This window comes from Eleutherodactylus coqui, chromosome 2 (genome assembly GCF_035609145.1).
Source record: "Eleutherodactylus coqui strain aEleCoq1 chromosome 2, aEleCoq1.hap1, whole genome shotgun sequence".
NCBI classification, from domain to species: Eukaryota; Metazoa; Chordata; class Amphibia; order Anura; family Eleutherodactylidae; genus Eleutherodactylus; species Eleutherodactylus coqui.
Window position 1 is genome coordinate 13,841,924 of NC_089838.1, and position 14,871 is coordinate 13,856,794.

General features: G+C 44.4%; 1 protein-coding gene across 2 annotated transcripts in view; it reads right to left on the reverse strand.

The window, feature by feature from the left end:
• Window positions 1–1,764, reverse strand: part of PDGFRB (platelet derived growth factor receptor beta) — a 111,545-nt gene extending 109,781 nt beyond the window's left edge. For both annotated transcript variants that reach the window (XM_066590386.1, XM_066590385.1), the window contains exon 1: window positions 1,228–1,764. The gene's annotated coding sequence lies outside the window, so the exon portion shown is untranslated. The remainder of the gene's footprint in view (window positions 1–1,227) is intronic.
• Between the last annotated feature and the right edge of the window lie 13,107 nt (window positions 1,765–14,871).

The window sequence follows — 14,871 nt, forward strand, 5'->3', positions numbered from 1 at the left end:
ACACCTGACCACTACTGGACAATCAGAGAACAGCACACAGTGTGCGTTAGATAATTAGAAGATTGCAGCTGTGAAGAAAATCGGTCGTGAAGAGCAGTCATGCAAGCATGGTCCTAAGTGGATCATTGTGGAATGTACCTAGTAAATGCCAACAAGGACCTGTGTGCCGCTGGAAATTGTGTGGATGTCCAGACAGTGCTGAAGATAGATAGAGTGTGTCTTCAGCTTAGCTGGTGTGTTGCTTTCACCAACTATTGTTGAACGTGTGTGCCACCACCCAACTGCTATACTTGGTTAGTGAAGAACTGTTCTGTTGTTCCACAATGACATGGCACCATCCTTTTGGTGCCGAGCCACCCCGGAATAGTCCAAGAAATCCTTAATATGGCAAGAATTATTTAGTAAGTTAGGTTTGCCCTTGGCTAATTTGGGTTGTTCGAAAACTGAGTGTTGGCCAACTCCTCTGACCCATCCTACGAACTTGCTCTAGTGTGGAAGAGAAAAGTGGGCGGAACAGCCCTGAATTGGTGCCTAGAGATTTTAGGTGGTTTGATGGCTGTGAGCACAAAATGCAGGTGAAGTTGAAATAAAGGTGCTGCCAACCAATTGGACGCCTTGCTGAGGATGGTGAGCGTGACGCATTGCTTGGAACAACTGTAAAAAGGCTGGTACGTGGCACAACCTTCCAATAAAGATACTCTTGATCTTGAAATTGATACATTTATTATATAAAGCACTAGTAAAGAAATGTGTTTCGAGGAGAAAGGGCCTCTTCCTCAGACAAGTTAGGATACAGACAGTGCAAACTGTAGTTAATGCATAGCTCAGGCCACTCTAACTATGCTCTGGCTTACATATTATGGATTATATACATAGAGTATATGTGCCTAAGCAAATAAATAGACACTCTATTGGGGGGTACATACTTTAGGACCATGTTTCTACATAAAGTATATTACTAACTGTCCTATAAATGCCATTTACTACAGAGCCCCTTTGATTTTCTAATTCTATCTTCGCTCTATTTGATGTCTTGAAGATCCCAAGTATTAAACGTAACAAGACACCTTAGGAAACATGTGCGCTTCTGATTTCTACTCACGCGACTCACTTTGCATTTCATTTCCACTCTGATAGAAGCAAACCGCTGTCAAGTCGTCCACTCTCTCACAAACAATAAAGTTTCCAACAATTTCTTTAAAGGCACACACACCAACTTCAACTTACCTTATAGCGTGTTTTTCTAGCTCCTTTAAATATCTGCAGAAGACATTCAGATATTCCTTCCGGTTTTCTTTTTTTTCTGTCTTGTCTTATTTTTTTTTCCTCTCTGAGGTCTCGGAGTTAAATGCTGGAATGTCTTGCAAATTTTTCCATTAGATTCAATAAGAAAAGATCCGGGAAAGAAAAAAAATGGAAAAAAAGAACTTTGCCAAGCTGTTAACAGAGAATGTTTTGGAGAATGGATTAAGCAGCAGCAGAGCCCGACAGCATCTTAAAGTTCTGAAACTTTTGCAAAACTTTTTTTCCCCTCAGTAGTTTCTTTAAGAGAGTCAAAATAAAGGTTTTTGAGAGTCAATAAGTCGCAAAAAATTCTTGAAAATGTTGATGCTTCGAAGGCAGAAGGAAAAGTTAAAACAACAGAGAAGTCAGAAGTTGTCTGCGCTCAACTGGACTGTCTTACTCTTCTACTCCCCTTTTCTTTTTCGTGACTCTTTTTTTTTCTCGCTGCGTGCCTCCCCCTCCTCCTGCTCTCCCCTCGGTGTGAGGGTGACTGAGAGTCTGTTTTCAATTCTGCCTGATTTATCCTCGTCTTTTTTTCCTGGTCTCAGGATATGAGGGGATGTTTAGAAAATCCACAAGTGATGCCAGCTGCTGACTCATGAGTTCATTAAGGTCCGACATGTATTAATTCTGACTTTACAAATTAATGGAGTTCTCTCCGTAGAGCTACCTTTGTAATACTTATATATGTCTGTGTAATTCATGATATAATTGTCAATCTCGTTATGATTAATATAAAGGTATTGTCCACATTAGACAATCACATATTCTTAGAAGGTGCTCCCCAAATAAGCCGATTACAGGATGCGGCACTGCTGTGATCCCTTAGTGATCAACTGTAAGATATAGGGAAATCTGGGAGCAAGTGTTCAATTTCCTTGCAGTAGCCATTGAAATCAATGGATGGTCTATTCAGTATCAAGAAAAAGGAAGTGAACCCTTTGGCTAGATTTTTGCATTAATGGCTAATTATATGTGGATTGTTATTTAGGTCAGTTTTCAGGGACTATACTATTGATAACCTATCCTCAAGATTGGTCTGCCATTCTGGATCCCCGCTGATTGAATAGGGTGCTTAAGTGAATACTGTGGCCTCTACTCAAGCCTGTGATGTCATATACATTGGTCACATGCCCTGAGAGCAGCTCAGTCCCATTCAAGTGAATGGGCCCAAGCTGCAATACCAGGCACTGCCGCTACGAAATGTACAGCACTGTGCCTGGTATGGACTGAAATCACAGCAGTGTTCACATGATTGCTACTATCATTTTAATTAGATGGTCAATGGGATTCCCAAGCAGTGAACCCCTTTGATTAACTATTGATGACCTATCCTGAGGATAGGTCATCAGTAGTGCTTGAAAACCCATTGAAGTCAGAATTATAGACAAACACAATGTAACTAACCATACACAGTTGTACCTTTCATATCATTTAATGAGCACACTGGATACTCACCCCTTAGTGCAGGGAGAAAAAGTAAGTGAAATCTTGAATATAATAATCTTTAGACTGCACTTTAGCAGCAATCAACTCTAAAAAAGTTTCTTGTAGCTGTAAGTAATATGTGTATGATAAGGAAGAATTTTGGGCCGTTTCTCCCTGCAAATGAGTTTCAGTTTATACACATTTCTGGGATGCCTTGTGCGCACAGCCCTCTTCAGGTCATGCCACAGCATCTGGATAGGGTTAAGGTCAGGAGTAGAGATGAGCGAACGTACTCGTTTAGGGCTATTTCGCAAGCGAGCATCGCTTTTTTCAAGTAACTGCCTACTCGGGTGAAAACATTCGGGGGGCGCCGGGGGGCGGCGTGGTGGAGCTGGGGGTAGCAGTGGGGAACAGGGGGAAGCTCTCTCTCTCACCCCCCACTCCCCTCTGCAACCCCCCACTCACCCCAGGCGCCCCCCCGAATCTTTTCACCTGAGTAGTCAGGTACTCAAAAATAGCGATGCTCGATTGCGAAATCGCCCTTAACGAGTACGTTCGCTCATCACTAGTCAGGACCAAACACCAAAACACACATCCTCTTCCTCAACCATTCTTTGGATGGTTTATCTTTGTGTTTTTGGTTATTGTCTTGTTATGCCACCCAATATCTTTTTAACTTGAAGTCATGGATGGCTGCCCTCTAGAGATGAGCGAACCTACTCGGCCACGCCCCTTTTTCGCCCGAGCGCCGCGATTTTCGAGTACTTCCGTACTCGGGCGAAAAGATTCGGGGGCGCCGTGGGTGAGTGGGGGGTTGCAACGGGAGGTGGGGGGGAGAGGGAGAGGGCTCCCCCCTGTTCCCCGCTGCTACCCCCCGCTCCGCCACGCCTCCCCCCGCCCCCCGAATCTTTTCACCCGAGTACCGAAGTACTCGAAAATCGCGGTGCTCGATCGAGTAATTACTCGAAACGAGTACGTTCGCTCATCTCTACTGCCCTCACATTCTCCTGTACAATGTTTTTATCCACTTTAGCATTAATTGTTTCCTCATTAATCACAAGGTGTTTAGGCCCGAAAGCAGCCCCAAACCTTGATGCTTCCTTCACCGCACTTCATGGTCGGATGAGGTTTTGGTGTTGGTGTGCAGCGCTTGTTTGCCCTCAAACATTCCGTTATGCATCTGTGCTAACCCCCCTTGTGTCTCATCTACCCATAGAATGTTTCCCAGAAGCACTGTGGACTATCCTGATGATTTTGGGGAAACTTGTGTCGGGTCACCATGTTTTTTCTGACAGCAGCAGAGGTTTTTCCAGTTTGTAGAGTCTTTTGTAGGTTTTTTGCAGTTACCTTTGGCTTCTTTCTCACCTATTTCCGGATTGCCCATGGTGCACTTGGAGTGATTTTTACAAGATGCCCAATCTTATAGTAGAGTAGAACAGTCTTGAATCTTCTCCATTTGTGGATAACTTGTCTAACCATAAATTGATGCTCCCCCAAGGTCTGTAGCATTTTTTGTAGACTTTTCCCGTCCATGCATCTTTATAGCACATCTTCTGAGGTCTTTAAAAAGTTGTTTGCATTGAAGAACAGTTCACAATAGCCCGTCTTTTTTCAGAGAAATTTGTCAGTAACCAGGCTTTGTGTGCCTTTATGTCATGGACAAACACCTGTGAAACCTGTACTTCTATTATCTCCTTTTTGCCAATAAGCCCTTGGAAAAAGCATTAACACAGGTTTACTTACTTTTTCTACCGGTACTGTGGGTGGATGTTTTTTTAATGTGGTAAGTAAAAGGCATGAATGGTACAACGATTTTTTACTAATAATCAGGGACTTTTGGTAGCCCTATCACTAGTGATGAGCGAGCATACTCGCTAAGGGCAATTGCTCGAGCGAGCATTGCCCTTAGCGAGTACCTGCCCACTCGAGAGAAAAGGTTTGGCTGCCGGCTCGGGTGACAGGTGAGTTGCGGCAGGGAGCGGGGGGGGGGGGGGGGGGAGAGGGAGAGAGAGATGTCAAGAATCATTTTGACAAACAGACGGGGCACATGCAAGAATCTGCACAGGCAGATTGATACAGCAGTTATTTGCCTATATTTTACCACAAGGCTAGTCTGAATGTATTATATATTTCAGTGGCGCACAATATTTGTGAACTTTCACTTTAAGAAATATATTGGAATGGCATATGGCACGGGCATCTGTATTGTAAGGGAAAAGTCTTCCCCATGCAGTACGTGTTGAGTAGAGTTGTGGGCTCCGGATGCGAGGAGCTTCTCATGTGTGCTTCATCTGTAGTGGCCCAGTACATGCTTTACTGGGTCCCTCCATAATGTCATACATGTAATGTCTTATGTAGATGCTCTGTGCAGAAATGTCTTGTCATTGTGTATTGCACAGCTGTAGCATGTGGTGGGTTAATGTTTGCAAAGTATGAGCTGACTGCCTGTAAATGTAACAATTTCTATCCTGTCATGTGGTATGAGAGAAGGTATAACTGCTTGGGAGCAGGAAAAGGTCTTCTATCTTGAGTTCCATCTGGCTTCCACCTAAAGTACAGAGACACATGAGGGCACCTTCAGCTGGGGATGATGGAAGAGGAGGAGAGGTTTCCCGAGCATGAATTGGGAGTGAGCCCATCCGAGAGAGAGTGAGCAGTCAGTGAGTTAGACTTTCTCAAGGCCCAGTGAAGAGCTACTCTTTCTTCAACTTTTCACACCCAAGCATCCTAAAATGTGGGAATGCTGGGTGGAGGTACTTGTCTCCAATTGTCACACATGCAGGCGTCCTGAAGGCTGGGATCACTGCGTGGAGGTACTCATCTTGAAGTCTGTATATATATATTTCATTTTGCCTGCACTTGGAGTACTGCTAATTTATGCCTCGTTTGAAGTTATTAATCAGTAAAGTTATTCCAGGCCCTGATCATTCCCAGGGACCTGAGGTACTATACTACTGTCTGTGGCTCATTTATTTTCCCACCAAAGTTCATACCGGTGGATGCCGGAATGGTAGCGTCACCTGTGACAACCACTTCACTTGTCCTAATATTTATTGGGCATCTCCATGCTAGGGGTGTCCGGAAGAGGCTCAGCACTGCCCTGGCCTTGGCTGCGTGCATCCCTTCAGGAGAGAGTGTGGTAAGGGCTGGAAACAAACATACAAGTCCCTATGCAAGTGGGCAGGTAGAGAGAGAGATGATAAAAGGAAGTGACGCAGAGCAGTTAGCAGACTCATCCAGGAGAGCGTAAGGAGAATGTTGCAGTTCCTAGTCTCCTAGTCGGCGAGGAGGAGTGTTCAGCGAGTTATTCTCATCCAAGGTAGAGCGTGGTGCACAACCCACTCCCTTGTTATTCCACAGCAGAGTTCCAGAAGACCCTTTCAGAGGTGCATCTTCATCAAAAAGTGTGTTACAGCTGCCTGGTGAAATCAAAGCCAGGATCAGCATATTGTCATTAGTCTCTCTGCTTCAGAAAAATACCTTCAGTTACAGTAAACTCCAATCTGTTCATCTAACTTCATTATTGGGGAAAATTGTCTAGTAATTCAGTCTTCAGCTAAATAATAGAGAGAGCGTTGAAAATCAGATAATCAAATCAATCTTACTGGATCTTGCCTGTCTTATATTGCATCCTTGTTCACCTGAGACAAAGTCCTCCACAGAAAGTTGTAAAGTTAACCTGTTGTTGATACCAAAGTTAGTAAAACTGCTCACTCTCGGTTTACAAAACTATACTGGACTGGTCTCCGTTATTTCTGCGTCATCATGATCCGAAATGTCCAAGTAGAGTGTGGCGTCACCGTGACAACAAAAGGCCTCCAGCCATACCAACTGTAAGCGCATTGGGGCATTACAAGTGGAAGCTCTATGCTGGGTTCACACAGGGCGGAAATCCCATGGAAATCTTGCGAAACGTTTGCAGCGGGACCGCACGGATAAAATTGACATGCTGCAGACTTGAATTCTGTGTGGCTTGTTAGTTTCATCGTGGCTTGGCCGCAGCAGAATATCCGCAGTGTGTGGACAACATGCTGCTTAAGCACCCAGGCGGGTCAGACATCACATGTGCATATATGCTGAGCCCGGATTGCTTGGCTAAACTGCCTTCCCCCTTTCCGTCTCTCAGCATGGAAAGGAGGCAGAATGGGGAGGGAGCTTGTTGCTAAACTCCCGCCCCCTCTCCGCTCCTTGTTGGCTGCCAGCATTGGGAGGGGGCGGGAGCAACTAGCTCCCGTTCCCTCTCATTGCAAACAGCCAGCAAGAGGCGTCGAGAAGGAGGGAGGGGGGGGGGGGATTTAAAAGACACACTGCTAAAGTCCCTCCCACCTCCCTTCTCCGGCAGCTACCATAGGCTCCCATAGGAGTCTATGAGAGCCGCCACCGTATTCCAGCCAGAAGATAGTTCCTGAACTATCTTTCTTAGCTGACGTAAAAGCACCTGGGCGGCCAAGATAGCGCGTACGAGTGCATTTTGGCGGTGCGCTTTTACGCCGTAGTAATACGCCCATGTAAACTGGCGCATTGTAAACCAATGCATCAGATGGGTGTGAAAGCACGGCCGATATACGTTGGCCGATATACGTTCATGTGAATAAAGCCACACGAAAATTCTGCGGCAATCCCGCCCCCCGTGAGAGCCCGGCCTTACGGTAACTTTAGGCTGGATTCATGCATGTATTATTTATGTGTGCAATATGCAGACAATAGAACCCATTTCAATGGGTTCATTCACAAACACGTATTTTGCATGAACACTTGTGTGGTGCGAAAAAAAATACAACGTGCTCTATTTTCCGGCGAATTTGAACAATAAAGGATTTGGCCCTTTCAATGGCTAACAGCATTGGTGCATATTTTTTTCGCGTGCAATTGTGCTCGACTTGCGCATGCAAAAAGGACAGTTAATTACAATGTTGCAAGCGCAAATGCGCAATTTTCATTCCACAAAAATGCATGCAAATGGCCTTGTGTTAAGCCAACCTTACGTGGGAAAATTCTCACCTGAATAATCGCTGGAAACAAGAATTTGGGCAATATTCGTACAAGCGGCCGCCAACAGGACCCAGAGAGATATAGGGGGGTCGCTGTTGATAAGATGGCTGTAGCTTGGATGACAAGTTCAGTAATTATGCAGCTTTAATTGTTAGCAGCTTTGAACAAGAGGAGCTTTGTTAAAGGGAAGATCTGTTCTGTACAGTAGAGTCCAGCGATTACAATGCTGACTCAGTGGCACATTGTTCGAGCGGCCGGGTGGCACAGAGGGTAATTTGTCCTTCATCTCTAAGCCTCAATAGATGTACACAACCACAATGAGTGAGATGAAGTCAAGTGATGAAGAGGAGTAATAGTACATTTTATCATCAATTGTATTCTCACGAGCGGCACAGATTAATAACGGCTCAAACCAACCTCAGAATAGCGCCCATGTGCCGGCCGCGACAGTTACGTTGGTCGCATTGTTATTCAGATGTGCTAAATCAAGAACAAAGCAAACGACTGCTGAAAGCATATGAGAGTCTCATTTCCTTTTAGGAAACACCATCGAGACACGTCATCGGTCACGTTATTTCTTTTATTGATTTTCTTTCAATTTTTTTATTTTTTATGTGGCCTTTTTTAACATCTTAATTCCTTAAAAATTTTTGGGGTAATGACAAAACCCCTTTAAGAATTGCGTATGAGATTTAAAAAAAAAAAAATGGCATACTCACCTGTCTTCGGTTACCCAGGGCATGTCTAAGTGGCAACCGCATCGCCATCCGCCAATCAGAGACAGCAACATCATGTCCCGATCTCCTGGCTTCAGCATTCACATCCAGGGTGCCATAATGGCAAGAGTTTGGGACGCATTGCTTCTGATTGGCCACCTGACGCCTGCCAGACATCAACGCTAGGTGCTGTGGGCGTGGCTATGGGAGCCGCCCAGTTGTGCCCCATGGAGCTAAAGACAAGTGAATATGCCCAGCTGTTAAAACAATAAATTTGGTAATGACAAAGCCCCTTTAAAGGGAATATGTAATCATATAAAGTTTTCCTGTTAAACGGATTTTTAAAGAATTTTTGGTGATTTTTGTTTTTGATATCACAATCTATAGTTTAAAAAACCCTGAAGTCCTGCAGTTCTCACACTGATCATTTAACCTAATAATCGTCTGATTGAGCAGCGTTTGTTGAAATCTAATGAAAACAAAGGTTTGGTACGGTGTTAGCCAGTAGAGCAAAATGTAATTGTTCTCAGTGAGAGAAACCAAGTAATCTTGTAGATATGATACCTTTAATTGGCTAACAAAAATACATGATGTTACAGCGAGCTTTTGAACCAACGCAGGGTTCTTCTTCAGGCTTAAATGGAATAGATCTGAATAGGCATGAATATTTATACACTTTCACTCCCTTATCAGTGTTTAGTTAAAAATGTTTGTGCACCTCTTGTAGCATTTCTAGCCTGACGACCTTCCCCCCCCCCCCCCAACAGTAATTTAGGGACCATAAAACTTTCGCTCTGCTATCAGTGCCTAGACAAAAAAAGTTTGTTTGCTGTTGCAGAATTCCTTTTAAGTGCAAACCAATCACATCCATATCTGTGCCTTGTCATAAGTATGTATGTTATAAGTGTGTATAAATATCCATGCCTCTTCAGATCTATTCCATTTAAGCCTGAAGAAGAACCCTGACAGTTATGACAGCTGTAGCAGGAGTTTCCTTCATCACCGTGGGGACCATGGGGATGAAGGAATCATCTGCCACAGCTGTCACAGCTGTCACAGCTGTGGCAGAAGTCCAGGATGCTATTCAATTGCTTTCAATGGGGTCGGCGCTGCTGCTGGCCCCATTGAAAGCAGTGGTTTTGTGGCAACCCCTGCAGCATGATTTTCAGGGAAGGGCTTGAAATCTAAGCCCTTCCCTGAAAATCATCCCTAGCTGGTTAAAAAAACTAGAAAAATCTTTATTCACCTCTTCGCCGCTTAGACGCGTCCTCCGCCTGGCTCCCCTGCACTGCTGTCCAGCACTTTCAGCAGACGGGGATTTAAAAATCCCCACCCCCTGAAAGGGCTGTGCTGATTGGCTGAACGCTCAGCCAATTACAGGCAGCGCTTAGCTATTCATTCATTCATTCATTCATCAATTAATCAATGAATAGCTAAACGTTGCCTGCAATTAGCTGAGCAATGGGATAGCATCCTGAACTCCTGCCACAGCTGTCACCCTATGTTTTCAATGGGGCTAGCACTGCTGCTGCTGGGCCAGTTGAAAGCACTAAGCGATATCGCAGATTTATTCTCTGCGATGCGAAGCTCTGCTGAAACATCGCAAATGAGTATGACACCATTGAAAATCATTAGTTCCATAACCATCGCTGTGGCATTGCAGGGGAAAAAAATCACAAGTGGGTGTCCACCCTTATACTGAGTGTGCGGAAGGAAATTGCCTCATCTTCCTGCTTTATTTAATAATACCGCGTTTACAACAAGTTAAGCAAAATATCTGACTCCATGTATTATTCAGCACCTCACCACTCACAACTATAAATTGTGCCCAAGGGCACTGGTGTCCGAACTAAAACAAAAAGAGGAAACAAATCACAATTAATGGCCCACAATAAAAAAATAGCACTCACCATATCATGAAGTTAGAGAATTAAATTAGGTACATTACATAGGGGTGCCAATACTTTTGCACTTAGCATTCAATAATCAAATTGTGACACTTTTCCTATTTAGGACTTAAAGAATGGCCGTGCCAAATTTCATGTTTGTATGACACCGTTAGAGAATTACTTCAGGTACATTACATAAGGGCGCACTTACTGTTCCACTTAGTAATAAATAATCAAGTTGTGACCCCTGTACCTTTCCAATTTAGGACCTAAAGAATGCTGGTTCCAAATTTTACATTTGTACGACACCAGGAAGTTAGTCAGTCAGTGAGAGAGTCAGTCAGTGAGGGCTTTCACCTTTACACACACATATATATATATACATATATATATATATATATATATATATATATATATATATATATATATATATATATATATAACTGATATACCCTATACCAGCTGTACATATTTGAGTATGTACATGTACAGTACTTAATACTTCCTTCAGTCTCCTCCTCTGTTCCCCGACACTGCTGGCCACGTGATTGGTCAGTGCACTGCCGGCCAGACCAATCATGCGGCCAGCAGGGCACTGGTAGAGTGCAGTTGTGACCAATCACAACTGCATTGTCTCAGTGGAAGGGAGAAGTGCGGCGTACAAATTTGCAGCCTGTAATTGGCTACTGACTTCCCCTATAATGGCCCTCCCCTCCTTGAATGCAACAGTGATACTGTATCTGGCAGAGAGCCGGCGGGCCCGCATTTGCTAAGGGGCCGGGTCACAATTGCAACCCCTACGACCCCTAGTGGTATGCCAGTGCATAAATATCTGGCCAGATTGTTCCAGGCACAGTAGACCTCACATTATATATATGAACATTATACGTTATACAGCTGTTACTGTGACAGATCAGCTCTTCCTGTTCCTACAGATACATTATTCCTGACACTGATGTTATTATATTCCTGTAAAATGTAAAGGGTTTTCCCATCTTAGGTATTTATGGCATATCCAAAGCGTATGCTAGGAAGTGCCCAATAGGTGCGGATCTCACCACTGAGGACCAGGGCACTTTCTATAACTCCTGTAGACTACAGAGGAGATGGGTGCTTCTAACCACGGCTTACTCCCCATTAAAATATATGGGAGCGATGGTCTCTAGAGGTGAAAGATGCACTTATTAGTCATTCACAGCATATCTTGAGCACAGCCATCAATGCCGAAGATAGAGCATCCCTCTAACAATCTACAAGAACAGGGAACAAAGCAATTTACTGTGTCACTGTATTACAGGAGAGTCACACTAATGTTGTCACATGTATTACAGCTCATTGATGTAGATGAAGCCGCCTCTGCCCTTAATATAATGGAGCTTGGGCTTCATTTATGGCAAAAATAAAAGCTGGCCTTGTTGATCATAGCCGCCAATCACGATGCAGCGTTAATTTTCCATAGCAGTTGTGATAAATGCTGCTCTGTAATTGGATGCAATAAACTACAAAAAATTTTGTTTAGGCAGGTTCAAAAATCAGGCTTATTGGTTGCAAATACAAAGTATCATTGAAGGGCCCACTAAATCCTGCATCTGTCAAGCAGGTCCTTCTTCTCTGATATCACAGTAATTAATAGCAAGGATTTTACTGGTTAAAACAAAATTATGTTTTCCGAATGCCATAAAGGAGAAAATATAAGAAAAGTGCTCAAGGCAGTGTCACGTTCCGACCGGGAAGCCCTGGCTCTGGAACTTGAAATATTGCTCAAATGCACACATAGAACACTGAAAGATAGGGTACTACGCACTGGACTCACGTGCAGACATACACAATGACTGACAAACACCCAAAACACTCACCTAACTTACCTACACCCATAAACAGATGGAATAGATACGGTATGAGGTATTGGTTCATATTTTGGCCAAGACACTTAAGCCCACCTGCCTGTGTCAAGGGTCCTCGATGTCTCGTGGGTCCCTACTCTCATAAGACAAGTAACCCCAGGGGTCCTGCCTGCATCGACACACAGAACATGTCACTGTTCACACCATACTAAGAAACATACATGGATGCAAACACAAGGAAAATGAGAAAACCAGCACCGTGTAGCCAGAGGGGCTGGTAAATATGTGCAGCAGTACAGGGGGATTGGCTGGCTTGAGCAATCCATATCCAGCCAACTCAAACATTCCTCACCTGTGAAGCTGTGCTGCTGGAAACCCACATAGAACAACAGATCCCAGCAGCACAGCCTAACAAGCAGAATCCAGGGAATTTGGCCAATAGAGTGAACATCAAAAAAGTGCACACTAAGATCAAATAATGATGAAAAGGTTAATAGTTAGAGATGAGCAAGTATACTCGCTAAGGCTAACTACTCGAGCGAGTAGTGCCTTGGCGGAGTATCCTCCCGCTCGTCTCTAAAGATTCGGGGGCCGGCGGCGGGCGGGGAGGAACAGAGGGGGAGAGCGGGGAGGAATGGAGGGGAGATCTCTCTCTCCCTCTATCCCCCCCGCGCCCCCCTGCTCACCGCCGCAACTCACCTGTCACCCGCGCCGGCAGCTGAATCTTTACAGACGAGCGGGAGGATACTCGGCTAAGGCTCTACTCGCTCGAGTAGTTAGCCATAGCGAGTATACTCGCTCATCTCTATTAATAGTGCATAATTAGATCAATGCAGCTAAACAGGTTTATTTCCTTTATTCTATTATGTTGATCTTCAAGGCATTAACATTTAATAAAACACATTTCTCTCAACTTAATACACACCTCAGCTGCTGCAGAACCTCTTAAAACACACCTCAACTGATACAGGACATAATAATACATGCCTCCACTGCAAACAGATTATGAAGATGGTAAAAGATTAAAGACTGAACACCAATGGACAAGAGAAAGACAAGCCGATGACCAGAGATACCAGACGACAAGTTCACCAACATGACCATAGGTCAAAAACCAAACCTACAGCCATGAGACTGTATACACAACCAGCTATGTGGACAAGCAATTTCTCCAACATTATCTCAAGGTCCAGGCCAAAATCCTTAGCTATGAGGAGGTATACATACAGTACTATACTGGGATGGTGGAAGGCAAGCTAATGACCAGAGATGTGGAACAGCAAGTTCTCCAACATCACCCTGAGGTCCAGAACTAAACCCACAGCCATGAGGCCATAAACATACAATGCACTAGTTGGCAGTAGAGTGAGAAGGATCCTGGAGAAGAGACAGAGGACAGGAAAGAAAACGGGACACCAAAATATCTCAAAGTCTTATCCGTTGTCATGAGGAGAACAGTGTTACTTGTCTGTAAGAGGCTGCGGCCATATCGACTCCTAAGAAGAAAACTGTCACTGCACCGCTAACTCAGAAACCCTTTACTTTCCACACTCTATTAGGAAGAGGAGGATTTGGAAAAGTTACGTCAGCAACAGCTATCAGCCAGCAAGAACATGTTACCATTAAAATAGTCAATAAAAGCCTCCTCACAGATGCAAAGCGTAACATCCTGTGTCTATCTTATGAGAACCACTCTTTAGTCCATGGCCTTGCTGCCTTCCAAACTAAGAACTACATGTCAGGAATCAAACCAGGGACCTCCTGCTCTCCAGTCAGTGTCTCTCACTACTGAGCCATCAAGTCTGTGGACAGTACCCTTGCATTACTCTCAGCCTTGTTTCATGATCCCGGTGATTTAGTTCCTGCCTCCTGGTCCTGACCCCGCCTCTGTCCCTGATTAGGCTCATTATAAAAGCCTGACACTGCCACTGCACCAGCAGGTGATTAATCTGCCTCACAGTACTGTTTGATCAAGCTCCACATTTCCTGCTCCTCCGCTATTCCTTCAAGACCTCCTGATACTGACTTCTGGCTTTATCTCTGACTATGCTACCCACCTCATCCCTTTGTACTGCAAACAAAGACCTCCCATTGCTGACTTCTGGCTTCATCTCTGACTACGCTACCCACCTCATCCATCTGTGCTGCAAACCAAGATTGCCCGTTGCTGACTTCTGGCTTCCTCCCAGACTATGCTACTCGCCTCATCCATTGGTACTCCAACGGAGACTCCTGTTGCTGACTTCTGGCTCATCCTTGACTGCTCTCCGGACCTGTGGCCAGTACACCTGAGGCTCCGGACTTGTGCCTGAAACAGCTACACTATGTCTGCTATATGATGGAACTGGCCACTCAGGAAAACCTGTATGATCTTAAGAAACATTCTTGCCTGGATGTTCCTACATCAATATTTGTAAGAGCATCATATATTTTGACGTGAAGCCAAATAACATCGCACTGACCAGAGAGGACTACATCAAATTAGCCGATTTTGGCCTTTCCATAATGAATGTGTATGGCCATACCACAGACATGTGTGAAGCAATAAGAGAATTTGCTGCCCCAGAAATGGTCAAGTTCAAGGCATATGGACCAGGGGTTGACTTCTTTGCTCTGGGAATGACTCTGTACCACCTGTGCACCAGAGGGTAACCTTTCTCTAGTAGAAAAAGACAAGAGTTGAGGATTGCTAACACTCCAAAGATTAATTCCTCAATA